At 41.4% G+C, this 14,827-nt stretch overlaps 1 protein-coding gene across 1 annotated transcript in view; it reads right to left on the reverse strand.

The window, feature by feature from the left end:
- The window catches only part of LOC149203420 (chaperone protein ClpC1, chloroplastic), a 59,661-nt gene extending 48,714 nt beyond the window's left edge, over nt 1–10,947 (reverse strand). Inside the window, exon 1 of the mRNA XM_089403428.1 lies at nt 10,790–10,947. The gene's annotated coding sequence lies outside the window, so the exon portion shown is untranslated. The remainder of the gene's footprint in view (nt 1–10,789) is intronic.
- Between the last annotated feature and the right edge of the window lie 3,880 nt (nt 10,948–14,827).

A 14,827-nucleotide genomic window follows, 5' to 3' on the forward strand; every position in this document is an offset into this window, starting at 1 on the left:
GAACAGAATATGGATCATCTACATTTCAGTGAAAGGTATAGTTGGAAGTCAACAAGGAATCACAGTCCAATGGAGATGCTATAGTTCGGTGGTATCAAGAAAATTCGAAACCCTCTGCAATCACAGTGATAGCAAGTATAGACATACTATAGTTTGATGATAAAAGGAAACTACAGTTCAATAAGAAGACTATCTCAGTGTTGCCACAAGAAGAAGATCCAGTGCTAAACAAAGTCTTGATAATGATGCAATTCGGATATGCTTACAATGCAGTGATGAATTTCAAATTGCTCTAGTAACAAAGCCTCGGCAGTGAAAGGAGAATCTAGAAGGCAAAAGCAGAAGAGGACTCGTGTCTTGGTCTTCACATTCGTCAATTGAAATCTCTATAAGAAGAATTTGCGCGGGTTTTCCTCTCAAAGAGTGAGAGGTTTTGGCCCTGGCAGAAAGCCAACATCTTGTGTTCTTGTCTCTTTTGTTTTGGTAACTATTTGATGAAGTAAGAAAACACACTCTAATAATAACAAGAGAAGATTGTGCTAATAAGACAAAGTAAAAGTACCTCACAAATAGTTATCATCGTCAGAGGAATCTTATTAACCTAATTGCCCTAGATTCTCAACCAGGGGTTGGGTACGTTATAAGGTGACCTCCTGCATTACTTTATAGGGCACCCATTGAGAGAATGCACAACAATATATATTGATTTTCCCAATCATTATATAGCACCACCACACACTTTGACATATATCGGAAATCTCAACAATTGTGCGATTTTTTCTTTCCCCGTTTTCATCTAGTTTCAAAGTATATAGATCAAGAAAATGCATCTAAATGGGTTCTTGCTTACAAAAATCAACAAACTTGTTAGAACTAAATGCACCTTCATTCTCTATTTAGAGGGTCTTAATGTTTGTCTAGATTTTTTTTCTCCACGACTATCTTGAAGACTTCAAATTCAATAAAAGTATCATATTTCTTTTGAGAAAATAAATCGACACTTTCCTACAAAGATCATCCACAAGCACCAAAAATTACTCTACAGTGAGTACTGAAGCTTTCCTCGTAGGATCAAACATATCACCATGAACAATTTCTAAAATACCTTTTGTTCTACAAACCTTCCCTTCATTAAAGGACAATATGTGTTCTTCTCAAAAATATCTAGCATTCCAATCACCATTCTATTTTTTGTCAGTAAGGAAACATAATAAAATTCAATACCCATGCCTTTGCTACCATAATTTTTTTAATCCTCTATTGTTGGTCACCAATGCATGTGTTTTTGCCACTTTATCAACCATAAACCTATACAACCCTTCCTCCTTAACACATGATGTGATCCTCTTATTACTCCTTTTATCAATTACAAAGCATCTTTCTTCTTGATAGATCACATCCAAAAATGGATTATGATTAGTGGTTTCACTACTAAAAGCAATTTTTAACTCAAACCAGAAATGTAAACCCTTAAATACATAATAAAACATTTACTTCACACCCTTCTACAAAGTGCTCCCTCGAATCAACAAAAATCATCATTCATAACTTAGCTTTGCCTTTCCACAAACTCAACAAAACAGTCCCTCTTTTTATCATATGCTTTGAAGCTCTAGAATCAAAGAACCACTATGTCAACTTACCTCCCATCTAATATGCCACAATAACATAGAACTCTTCTTCTTCATGTTATGCAATAACAACCACCTTCTTCCTCACTACCCATGGTTGTGTTGATCATCCCAAAACCTTTTCCTCCAATATTTCTTAACATGACCAAATTTATCACAATAATAAAACTCAACATTCTTTGTTGATAGCCTTCCTGTTTTGAAAAAATTGTTGGGACCTTGAATGTCATGCCAGTGTCCCCTGACAACATGTTTGGAATGTTGTATAGTCAGTGAAATCCCCTTGCAACAAGGAATACTCGGTGACATTCAGGCTGTGGTGTGTTGGTGATCTATGTTTCTTGTCTTATGGATGCTGTGATACTTATAAGTATTGAATTATATTATGATAACAGATTTGGCTTAGAAAACTTACATATTTCCAGTCATATTAAGATTGTGCCAGTAGCAGATTTGGTCAAAGAAACCTCTGATTGTAAGTTCCACAGTATTTTGAGAATAATAAGGGTAGGCATCAAAACACGAAATCAAGTTACAATCTGATTTTGAAAAATGTACTCTGAAGAACTCCTCTCAGAGAAAGTCATTGTAAAAACTTCAGTTTCGAAAGCGATATAGAACTTTGTTCTTGTTAAAATTATTCTCCCATTTAAATCACAATGAAAAAGTTAAATTAGCATATTCAAAGAAATCACTTGACTAGCAAGTGACAAATAACTTACATAAACTAAAACATCAATGAATACAGCCCTAGTCAAAATTATTTTGTTTTGGTTCATTTATATTCAAACTGTTGAGCTTCATAGGAAATGTTTTTATGCAATATCAACTGGCAGGTTGAAGATAAAAGAACCATAGTATTCTGGGTTCCCAGGATTATTAGGATAGCTAACACATTCCTTCCCCCCAAATTTTCACAAAAGTTTTGCCAAAGTACAATATACTTACTAAATTCGTATATAATAGACTCGTCATAGCAGTTGAAGCCAAAATTTATCCATAATTTTTAGCATATGTAGGATCAAACTCTTTAAAAGGCATGCTTAACTCATCATTTGATCCGGATTTAAACAGGAACGCAACAAATTACAGAGATAACCATATACACAAAGATGCAGCGGAAATAATACTTCATTTCATTAATGGAAAATACTGAAATATGCTTACAAACAGAAATGGCAATAAACTAGCTAGGGCGATGGTAGCTTATCTCTGAGAAGAGATGTGATGGCTACATGCCTCTGAACTGTGTTACAATGAGGCTCGAAGGCCTATTTATTGTTGAGAAACAATGGACAACCCTTAACATTCCAAAACCTAACCCTAGGAGATGAAACGCCAAACTGTGGGCCCCGTTTGGGTAAATTGGTACATCAACTTCCCGGGGTCGTAACTTTGGCATACGATCTCTGTTTGACGCGTACAATAGCTCGTTAGAAAGATCTATCCGAGCACTACCACTTTGGGAAGGGCAACATTGGTCCATGGACCCATGTTGCCCCCAGATTTCCCAAAAAACGTCGTTTAGGGCCTCAAAACGGCTCCGGAAGTTCAGGACCCGAAAAACTGCTAAAAATAGTAAGTTGTGCTACAATTAAGGAAACTGAAAATGCTGAGAAAGACAATGGTGGGGGTCCAGGTGGACTTGGCAGGTGGCCACCAATATCCACCTGGATCATTCCTCCCCCCTTAGGAAGCAATGGTCCCCATTGCGTTGAGCTCCTCCATGAGATGAGGAAACTTCTGCTGAACTTGTTCCCTGGTGAGCCACTTGCCCTGCTGAAGGAGTTGGCCCGCTTTGACAACTCGATACAGTTGGATATTCTGTTGGCGAGTGTTCTTGATCTGTGTGTCCATGATCCGATCAGTTGCAGCTTGTTCCATGCAATCTGGATTTAATTCTGTGGGTTTGAGCTGTTCTGCAATGTCGGATGTGTCTAGCAATGGTGGAAAGTATGGCCGAAGGCGGTCCACATTAAATACTGGGTGCAGGCCAAGGAATGGGGGAATGCTGAGCTCAAATGCATTGTCTCCCATAGCCTTAGTAATGGTGTAAGGACCATATCGGAGTGGTCTCAATTTCCGATAGGCTCCAGTAAGGCGTTCCTTTTGCAAATGCAACCAGACTTTGTCGCCCACCTGAAACTTGTGTGGCACCCGATGTTGATCATGTCGCTGCTTGTACTTGGCATTTGATTTCTCAAGAATGTCATGGACCTGCTGGCGAATATGTTGGATGCGCTCAATGAAGCTGGTGGCCTTATCTGTTTCGGACTGGACATGAGCTGAATTCATGTGAGTAGCTGCAAGTGGCATGGCCACATCAATGGGGCATAGTGGCTGGAATCCCAAACCCACCTGAAAAGGGCTATGGCCAGTGGAGCTGTGAAGAGCTCGGTTGTAGCTGTGCTGAACGTAGGGGAGGCTCTCGTCCCATGTGCGTGGATGCTTTGAGTTATACATGCGCAGAATGTGCACAATCATCCTATTGACAACCTCTGTCTGGCCATCAGTTTGAGGATGGAAGGCTGTGGACTTCGTGAGTTTGGTGTCCAGCATTGACCAGAGACTGGACCAAAAGGTGCTGAGGAACCGACTGTCCCGATCTGAGATGATAGACTGTGGGATCCCAAAGTGCACCCACACTCGTTCAAAGAAGAGTTTAGCAGTGGCTTCTGCTGTGATATTCTTCTTGCAGGCCATCATAATGGCCATCTTTGAGAACCTGTCGACGACCACAAAAACACAGTCATTTCCATGCTTAGTGGAAGGAAGGCCTGACATGTAATCCATGGAGATGGATTCCCAAGGTCGACTAGGGGTAGGCAACGGGGTATAGAGGCCTTGCTTCTTAATGGTCGGTTTGGCAATGGCACAGGCAGTACATGATCGGATGTACTTCCCAACATCCTGTCGAAGATTCGGCCAATAGAAATAGTTTTGCAGTACTGCCACTGTTTTCTCGACCCCGAAATGCCCAGCAGCCCGACTGTAGTGTGCTTCCCAAATCATCTTGGCACGCTCGCTTGAAGGAACACAAAGGTGACCGAGGTGGCATAATAGGGCATCCTGGAGGTGAAAATCTGCAACTTGCCGACCCTCCAAGAGTGTCTGGTATGTGTGGCCGAATTCTGGGTCGCTTTTGTAGAGAAGTGGCCAATCAGAAGTCTCGTGCCCGCAAGAGTTGAGCACGGTGGTTAGCGCCATGATCGGTGGTCGACTGAGGCAATCTGCAACATTATTGGTGCTGCCCTTTTTATACTTGATATTCAAGTGAAACTGTTGCAGGTATGTAGACCACTTCTGATGGCGATCATTCTGCAATTTCCCTTGGGTCTGTATGAACTGCAGAGGTCGGTGGTCTGTGTGGATGACCGTTTCCTTCCCCAAAATGTAATGCTTCCATTGTCGGCAGGCCTGTACAATGGAATACATCTCTTTATCATAAGTGGGGTACTTCCGGACTGTGTCTGAAAGTGTTTCACTGTGATATGCCACTGGATGTCCATGTTGAGTAAGGACTGCCCCAATAGCATAGTCAGAGGCATCTGTCTCGACCTCAAATGGTTGTTGTAAATCTGGTAACGCGAGCACTGGTGCCGTGCAGAGGCGATCCTTCAACTCCCTGAATGCCTTCTGTTGAGATTCAGACCAAAAGAATTTTGCTTTCGCCCCGCCCTTGGTGACTTGACTCAAGGGCCAAGAAATATGAGAAAATCCCAACACAAACCTGCGGTAGAAGTTGGCAAGACCTAGAAAGCTGCGGAGCTCTGTTAGAGTGGTTGGAGAGGGCCAATCCCGAATGACTTGGACCTTGGCTGGATCGACATGCACCCCCTGTTCATCAATGATGTATCCCAGATACTGAACCTCGGTCATGCCAAAAGTGCATTTCTCCAAATTGGCACATAGCTTGTGTTGCCGCAGTGTTTGGAGAACCTGTCGGATGTGGTGGAGGTGCTCTTCCCAACTCTGGCTGAAGATCAGAATGTCATCCAAGTATACTACTACAAAGGAGTTGGTGAATGGCCGCAAGATGTCATCCATTAGCCTCATAAAGGTTGCAGGAGCATTCGTCAATCCGAAAGGCATGACCAACCATTCGAAGAGGCCCTCCTTGGATTTGAAGGCAGTCTTCCACACATCTGAGGGTTCAATTGGTACCTGGTGATATCCTGACTTCAGATCGATCTTGCTGAAATATTTCGCCCCCTTTAGTTGGTCTAGGAGGTCATCAATCCGCGGGATCGGGTACCTATTACGGACAGTGATCTTGTTCAGCGCCCGATAGTCAATACAGAGTCTCCACGTCCCATCCTTCTTCTGTACCAACACTATCGGGCTCCCACAGGGCGAAGAACTCGGACGGATGTGACCTTTCTGCAGGAGCTCCTGAATCTGCCTCTTGATTTCATTGTTCTCCAGAACGGAGCGCCGATAAATTGGTCCATTGGGTAGCGGCGCACCTGGGGTCAGATCGATGGAGTGCTTGACTTGACAGTGCAGAGGAACCCCTGCCGGGGAGGTGAAGATGTCTTCGTACTCCTCCACAATCTTGTCCATCTGTAGCTGCCGTGCAGAGGGACCCCGTTTGGAGGCCGCGGCCACTGTCTTCTTCTTCCCTTGAGGGCGTATCATCAGGAAAACAAATTTCCTGGTTTTGGAAATGATCTTACTGCATTGTTTTGCAGTAATCAAAGAGATGGCGGCAGGTGGTGCTACCTCTGGTATCCTGAACAACTTATTTCCCAATGTAATAATAACAGCACGGGGCCTTGATTCATACACAGCATGTCGCTTCCACAAGTATGGTTGTCCTAGTAATACATCACAAACTTCAAGGGGAGCAATGTCACACAATACCTCATCCGTGAAGGGCTTGATGTTGTATGGAAGGCGACACTGCTGGCTCACGCGAAGATCTCGCCCTTGGTGAAGCCACCCAATGGTGTATGGTTGTGGATGTGCTGTGGTCGGTAAGCCCAACCGCTTCACGACCTCTGCCGAAATGAGGTTCTTTTGACTCCCGCTATCAACAATGAACTGTATCGGGGAGCCCTTTACCCACATCTGGGAGTGGAAGAGACGCTCCTCCTCCTCTGGATCTTCGGGTTCATTTTTCTGGATCTTTGCGGTAGCAACAGTGGCGCTGGGATCCGCATCAATGATCTGCTTCCCTTTTTCATACCCCTTATCGGGTTCTGACTCAGAGTCGGAACATGCATCTGATTCTGAAACCTTTAGCTCAGCCACCAGTGACTGCTTGGCCCGACACTCACTTGTGTTGTGAGTGGAGCTCTTATGGAACTCGCACCATTTTCCAGTGTCCTTTCTCGGCTTCGCGGCGTTGCTCTTTGCTTGCAGCTTCGGCTGGTTGTCTTGGGCTGTCCCGCCTTGGCTTTGTCCTTTGTTCTGTGGTTTAGGGGCACCTTTCCCCTGCTTTGGATTCGCAGATCCAAAGTCTCGCTTCTTTTGTTTAAACTTCTGCTCGACCTTGACGGCATACCGGTATGCTGCGCCGAGCGAGGGGATGTTTAAGAACTGTATTTCTTCCTGGATGTACTTGTGCAGGCAGCCACGGTATTTGAGTATCAAATGTTGCTCCGAATCCTTGATACCCAACTTTGTGCGAAGGGTATGGAAAAGATTGGTGAACTCCGGCACGTCTTGGTCCCTTCCCTGCCGCAGCGTGGTCCACTTTATGTATTCATCCTCATAGCTTCCGACAGGGTAGTACTGCTCCTTGATGGCATCCCGGAACGAATCCCAGGTGGGTGCGGCTGAAAATAGTGAGCCAGTACTTTCATCCTTCTGCTCGCAGTAGGTTTCCCACCAGTCCTTGACGTGGGGGGCTGCTTTGAGAAGAGCAAAAACAATCTTTTCCCGACTCGAAAATTCATGAACAGAAAAATAACCCTCTAGCAGATTTAACCATTTATCTACGGCATCGGCGTCTATCTGACCCTCGAATATGGGGATTTCAAAATTAACTTGTACCTTAAAGGGTGTGGTGTTTCCAGAGGAGCTACTGGAAGCCGATGCGCCGCTTCTGGGTAGCCGCTGAAGGATCTGCGCAAAGCTGTCCATCATCGCGTTCCGTTGTCGCTCGAGCGCTTCTTCGAGCAAGATTTTGATGGGATCTCCTGCCCCCTCGTCTTTCTTCTCGTCCGCCATGGGAGGCCGTCGGGATTTGCGAGGCTGGTCTTGCAAAGGTTCAACCAGTTCAAGCCCTAACTCCTTATATCCCGACCTTGTTGGGGACATGCAAAGAAAAACAGAGAAAAAGCAGACCGCTCTGATACCACTGATCCGGATTTAAACAGGAACGCAACAAATTACAGAGATAACCATATACACAAAGATGCAGCGGAAATAATACTTCATTTCATTAATGGAAAATACTGAAATATGCTTACAAACAGAAATGGCAATAAACTAGCTAGGGCGATGGTAGCTTATCTCTGAGAAGAGATGTGATGGCTACATGCCTCTGAACTGTGTTACAATGAGGCTCGAAGGCCTATTTATTGTTGAGAAACAATGGACAACCCTTAACATTCCAAAACCTAACCCTAGGAGATGAAACGCCAAACTGTGGGCCCCGTTTGGGTAAATTGGTACATCAACTTCCCGGGGTCGTAACTTTGGCATACGATCTCTGTTTGACGCGTACAATAGCTCGTTAGAAAGATCTATCCGAGCACTACCACTTTGGGAAGGGCAACATTGGTCCATGGACCCATGTTGCCCCCAGATTTCCCAAAAAACGTCGTCGTTTAGGGCCTCAAAACGGCTCCGGAAGTTCAGGACCCGAAAAACTGCTAAAAATAGTAAGTTGTGCTACAATTAAGGAAACTGAAAATGCTGAGAAAGACAATGGTGGGGGTCCAGGTGGACTTGGCAGGTGGCCACCAATATCCACCTGGATCATCATTACTATGCTATCATTTAATATTTTGCAGTTAAAAAGCAGTCCATAGTTCTTTGGAGTGAAACTTACCCAAAACGTTGGAATCTTCAAAAATTGACAGTCGCACTACAAAGAGCTATGGACATCATCATTACCAAGTAACTGGCTCCATTAGAACCCAACAAGAAACAAGAAAAATCAGGTAAGCTGACCTCACACCATGTGTGAGAACTCGAGTTCCTTATTGTTAGGCTCCAACTAGTGTTTCCTATTATAGCATGAATCTACAAAGACTTAACGGGTAACCTACATGGCATAACTGAGGTAAAATTTCACTTTTATCGAGTACAATAAACACAAAACAAACAAAAAAAATATTTTAGTCTATACTAGGTCATAAGACCTTATAGAACTGGAAGTTAGCAACAACCATTCCACTCATATCCAACCTTGGTTTTGCATAAAATTTCACTTCATTGCTGCTAACAAAAGCATGCAACAGTATCCATGCCAGCATTGGATAAAATCCATTACAAACTGGCATTATTTATCTGGGATACCGAATACTACCCATCTTTACAAGTACAAATGACCTAAAGAAATAAGAATTCTCCATTGCCCGTTGTGTTTCTTGCAATACCAGTGTCTTATATTTCTTACTCAGATTATAAAATGTATACCTTGCTTCTTTTGCAAATTATACCATGAACAGAAATCCATGATTTCCTCACCCAATATACCTTATGACTAACATGATTTTCCCTCTAACATAGGCATATGAAAACATCTTTGCGTAACAAAGATGACATTAAATAAGATGTCTCAAGACTCAAAATTCAAGGGAGCTTTGCATGATTTAGATAGAGATGTGCTAAAACACTGAGACAAAATTCGAAAAAGAATATGACAAGTCCTTCCCGTCCGCTGTTGAGGAATCGGGCTTAGAATAATTAAGTACTGAAAAGGATGATGTAAAGAATCAAGGAAAGGGCACAGTCCAAAAAGAGGAAGAGGGAGAAGAAACGGAAGACCAAAGGGAGACACAGTACAGGATTCTTTCGAGAACGGACAAATATACCCTAATTTACAATAATCCCAAGAAGAAGACGACATAACAATGCCAGCACTTTTTATTTCCAAAGAATGGCTCAGTTGGTTTAAATCTTTCCGTTAAGTGCAAGTCCGGGTTACCAGTTGCTATTGCGGCTGGGCGCTAATATTGTCCTCCATCTGGAAAACCAAAAAAACAGGGAAGGAGAAGGAATCCGTGGTGCGCTGACAAGGAATCGGCTTCTGAACACTTAATTGTGGGAAGATGAGAGAATTTATTTCTCAAAAAACCAAAAACAAACAAAAACAATACCAGCACTTTTTAAAGGCTAAAAAATGGTTTTAAAAAAAATAACTCGTAGGACGAGGTAAAACACCCGTAAGAAAGCTCAATATAGAGAGTTGTAATTTGAACCAATTGTAGCATCAATGGACTCGTTTGACTAATAAATTTTCTCTAGAAACCCTGTTAGAGCATAGGATATGCCAACGGCGATAGCCTGTGCTGTTTAGTGGGTTCAGTGGTCACGCTGAGTGGTGATATTCACTCACTGCGGTTCAAGTCCCAACAAGATATTTCATCCGTGTTGTGATGTATCTCGCGCGTGCAACAAGTGGGGCCAATACAAACCCTGGGCAACCTTGACGGAATAAATACCCTGAACTGCAATTAAGGTGCGACTTTGGTAGAACAGATATTGAATCTGCTTCTTAGTGAAAGGATCTTCTCTGAGTATTGTAAAAAACGGCTGCACTTCATTATAGTATTTTCAGATTTTCCAATTGACGAAGGGCGTGCTTGCCGCGCATTGCGATAATAGGAACCATCTTGAGAAAAATATAATAAGATAAATTCATAGCAAATCAACCCAACAAAAAAGGCCCGATTGCTAATTTGCTGCTACCTGAAGCAAAAATATACAAGAAGAATCCCTAAAATGCAGTCGGTGAAAGAAGGGGTTTGATCCACGGAAAAACCCTTACCCCAACGCCAATAAATGACTGCCAATGATTTCAGAAACCCAAGAGTGGCAGATACCAATCAATCAATTCATGGCTATACCAGTAATATTGAAGTTCATTACATTCTCGATAAACAGAAAAGCCGAAGATACAAATTTATCAACGCCTGAACAGAAAACCCAATAAGAAATCAAAAGATGATTAAAAGTGAATTACATCTCGGGTAGTAGATTACCTTTGCAGAAAATGGCAATCTCGGAGTATAATTCGTCACCTGGAATCCTGCCACTGCAGGGCCTTGAGATGACTATCCTCCTCCTGGTGTACTGCAGTTTTTTCCCCGAGAGGAAATTAATGGGGGTGAAGGTATGGCAGATTGTATACGATTAGTAGTTAACATTTAAGAGGCACGGGATAGATAGCATTTGGAATATGTGGACGACGTGGATGCTCAAATGTTCATATCTATATAATATCTGTCGTATTTATTTTCCAATCAAACTAAACGTTTATTCATGGCTCACGTATGTCCCAATAACCTACAATATGCGTGTCATTATATTTTTCCGCTACTACGTCTCCATAACAGGCACGCAACTATACTCTTACGACTTTTTTTATTGGAATATTAACAATACTGCAGGTTTACGACTTTTTTTATTGGAATATTAACAATGCTGCTGGAATTTTCTAGAGCTTGCATTGTTTTATGAGTTTTGGTGGGTTGGGAGTTTGATTTGAGAAAGATGGTTGAGTTAAGAGTTTAAAAAGAGTTGTGGAGGAAAGAGTATATATTTTTTGTTCTTTTCGAAAAGTGGAAACAAAAAATTATTTTAGTTTAGAATGTGAGGCTTTTAAAGACAACAGGGAAATTTAGTTTAGAATGTGAAGCCTTTAAAGACAACAGGGAAAGTTATGCAGATATTCTAGCAGCCAGCTCCGAGGATAATCTATTTAGCGAGGGGTTTGTCAAGAAGTTGGGAGCATTTATTGTGAAGCTTCACAGAAAAATGGCTGAATACATCACGCAAATGAAAAAGCAATTTACCCTGTAGGCTATTTTTAGCCTCGTGGACGTTAAAATAATTTCTTTCTTCTTCTTCTTCTATTTCACTGTGTTTTTTAGTTAATTTTAACTAAAATCTAGCAAAGATTTTTAAAAAATAAGGTTTAAGTTTTGAGATTAGAGACTTCTGTAATTCATGATTTAACTAAAGATTTTCTAGACAAACCACATAGATCTCAACATATCAAATACTTATATCAGAGATGCAACGGTAAATTTTTCAAAAGATAAATAATATAAAATAAAATGGAATGTTGTTTAAGTTGTTTAATTTGTTGAGCGGAGATTGTTGAAATTATAATGTGTAACTCTCATGTGTAACTCTTCCATCCATCATCAAAATTGAAATTGTTGAAATTATAAAATGGAACGTTGTTTAATTTGTTGAGTGGAGAGGCTCATTCTACAGCCTAGTATGATGTGTAACTCTTTCATCCATCATCAAAGTTGAAAACTGTGTTTAAGTTTTAATTTGTTGAGAGAGGCTCATTCTACAACCTAGTATGATGTGTAACTCTTCCATCCATCATCAAAATTGAAATTGTCGAAATTATAAAATGGAACGTTGTTTAATTTGTTGAGAGGAGAGACTCATTCTACAGCCTAGTATGATGTGTAACTCTTCCATCCATCATCAAAGTTGAAAACGTTGTTTAAGTTTTAATTTGTTGAGCGGAGAGGCTCATTCTACAGCTTAGTATGATGTGTAACTCTTCCATCCATCATCAAAGTTGAAATTTTGTTCGTGTCGGCCAATATATATATATATATATATATATGAAAATATTTATATATATATATATATATATATATATGAAGAAAAAAAAGAGACTAAAATTATACAAAACATTTAAATAATGTTGTCTCATAAAAAAAAAATTGCACGTGAAGAAATTGGATCATTCTACCGCCTAGTATGATGTGTAACTCTTCCATCCATCATCAAAGTTGAAATTTTGTTCGTGTCAGCCAATATATATATATATATATATATATATATATGAAAAAAAAGAGGAGACTAAAACCATACAAAACATTTAAATAATGTTGTCTCATAAAAAAAATTGCAGGTGAAGAAATTGGATCCCTCTCGGGACATGTTAGATCTGAATTTAAGATGGATCTATATTGATATTACAGTGCCTCTGTATTTAAGATGGATCTATATTGATATTACAGTGCCTCAAGGGGTTTTTAGGGTGTTGAATCCATTTATGCATTCAAAAATGTATTTTAAACAACAAAAAATCACATTCTTTCTTGAAATTGTTTTGCCAATTCCACTGAAAATTTATATTTTGTCTATAAGTTAGACTAGGCCTATATATATAATGTTGAAAAAAAATTGTTTTAGTGTTGTAAAGAATAAAATATACAATGTAGCTTATGAATAAAATATTTTAATATAAATTAATATTCACCTATAATTAAAAATATATTAATAACAAAAAAAATCAATGTAATGTGGCTGATAAAATGGCTCAATGTACATGTTATGTAATTAATTTATATAACATTCAAAAATACAATTTAAACAATAAAAAATTACACATTAACTTTTGGACTCTTATGGCGAAGGTCACAAAAAAAATAAAAAGATAGTTGATTATATTCAACACCATTTCTAATAATTTTGTATCAATTTACAAAAAATCGAAGTACATTAATTTATTTTTTTTGTAAGTCAACATTCTATTCATTCAGAAAAAGAAAAGATATGATACCTCAAAAATCATGTGGTCTCACCCTGACCGGGTTTGTTGACCAAAGTCTGTAGAAGGTGGCAAAAATACAAAAGAGATGCCAATAACAGTGTCCACAAACGAGAGGGCCATAGGCTCCAATAGACAAACAAAACATAAAGAAAACCAAAGGACATACTAAACGTCTAAGGTGATAGAAGTTGGGTTATCTGGAGCAGTTCCTAGAGGAGGCGGAGGACAGAAGTTGCACTGAACATGCCCTTCGAAGTGTGTCATCCAATTCTCCAGCTTTTCCACTTTCTCCACTAGATGGTTTTGTCCCCGCCAGATTACCACCACTCGCTCCCTGACCTAGCACTAAAAGTAATGCATGTAATCCAATGTTGCCATCAGCTCGTCATACTTTCCCTGATTGATTCGTTTTGTCGCACATACCTGATCCACCAAGGATTGGATTAGGTCTCGGTAGTTTTCCAAGCAGCAGTGTTGTAATCCCTGTGGGTCTAGGGCGTCACAGTGGCCATCATTTTGAGTTGCATGAGCTCTCTTATGCTTACCACCCCTCCAAGAGCCAAGAGTCTGAGTACTACTGCCAGTGTGGGATGTCTTCATGTCTCCAATGCCACCATTCCGAGTCAACTGCCCCCGACTCTTGCCTCCTCCTTGGGAGGTTAGGCATTGGCCACCGCAAAGTCTGCCACCTCGCCCTCCATGCGCTCTAGTCACTGCACCCCGAGCCTTTCCCACCCGTTCGCTCCCGCTTCCATACACCATGGTTTCCAATGAAAAGACCTCCTCCCTCCCTATCCTTGGATTTGCCAAGAGGATAGACCGCTCGTGTCGAGGATTAGGGCGCATCTACCGCCACCTAAGCATGCCCAATTCGAACAAGGGTGTTGCCCCGTCTGTTAAATTGAATTGTTTCCCACCCGTCCACCAGACAGAACTCAAGGTTCCCCATCTGCTCCAACGCACAACGGTAGCTCCACTGCTCCACTCGTCAGTCTGCCCAGAACAGGTTTGGGGAGAAGGTGGAAGCAGGAGTAGATTGTCCTCATCTTGCAGAACCCAGATAGAATTGTGCCAACCGTGAGATAGGGTTGTTATTCTTAGAGCCCGGGGAGTCCACTTGATCGTTGCCGCTAACACCACCTTCACATTCCCCGCCACACCAGTCACTCCACTGTACAGAGTCGACTACTAGGAGGATGACGGTCCTCCAGAAGCTTGGCACCTCCCAATCGTCGCCCTCACCATGACACTGCCATCTTTTACATAGACACTCCTTACCCCAAATGAACTAGAAATAGCATTTGCCTTCACATGGCGTCTGCCAACCCAGTCCGGCCTTGCAAGGCCCGAGAAAAACAAGGAATTGGACTCCATTGTACATAGCAAACCACAATTCCCCGAAGAAAATCAAGAAACCACCAATTCTATCGCACCTCTAACGCCTCTTTCGTCGTCGAGCAGGAGGCCAAGTATAGTTCCACTGCTAAACCTG

The sequence above is a fragment of the Pinus tabuliformis genome, chromosome 2_1 (genome assembly GCF_031772625.1).
Source record: "Pinus tabuliformis cultivar Carrire ecotype Pingquan chromosome 2_1, CPIR1, whole genome shotgun sequence".
In the NCBI taxonomy this organism is placed as follows: Eukaryota; Viridiplantae; Streptophyta; class Pinopsida; order Pinales; family Pinaceae; genus Pinus; species Pinus tabuliformis.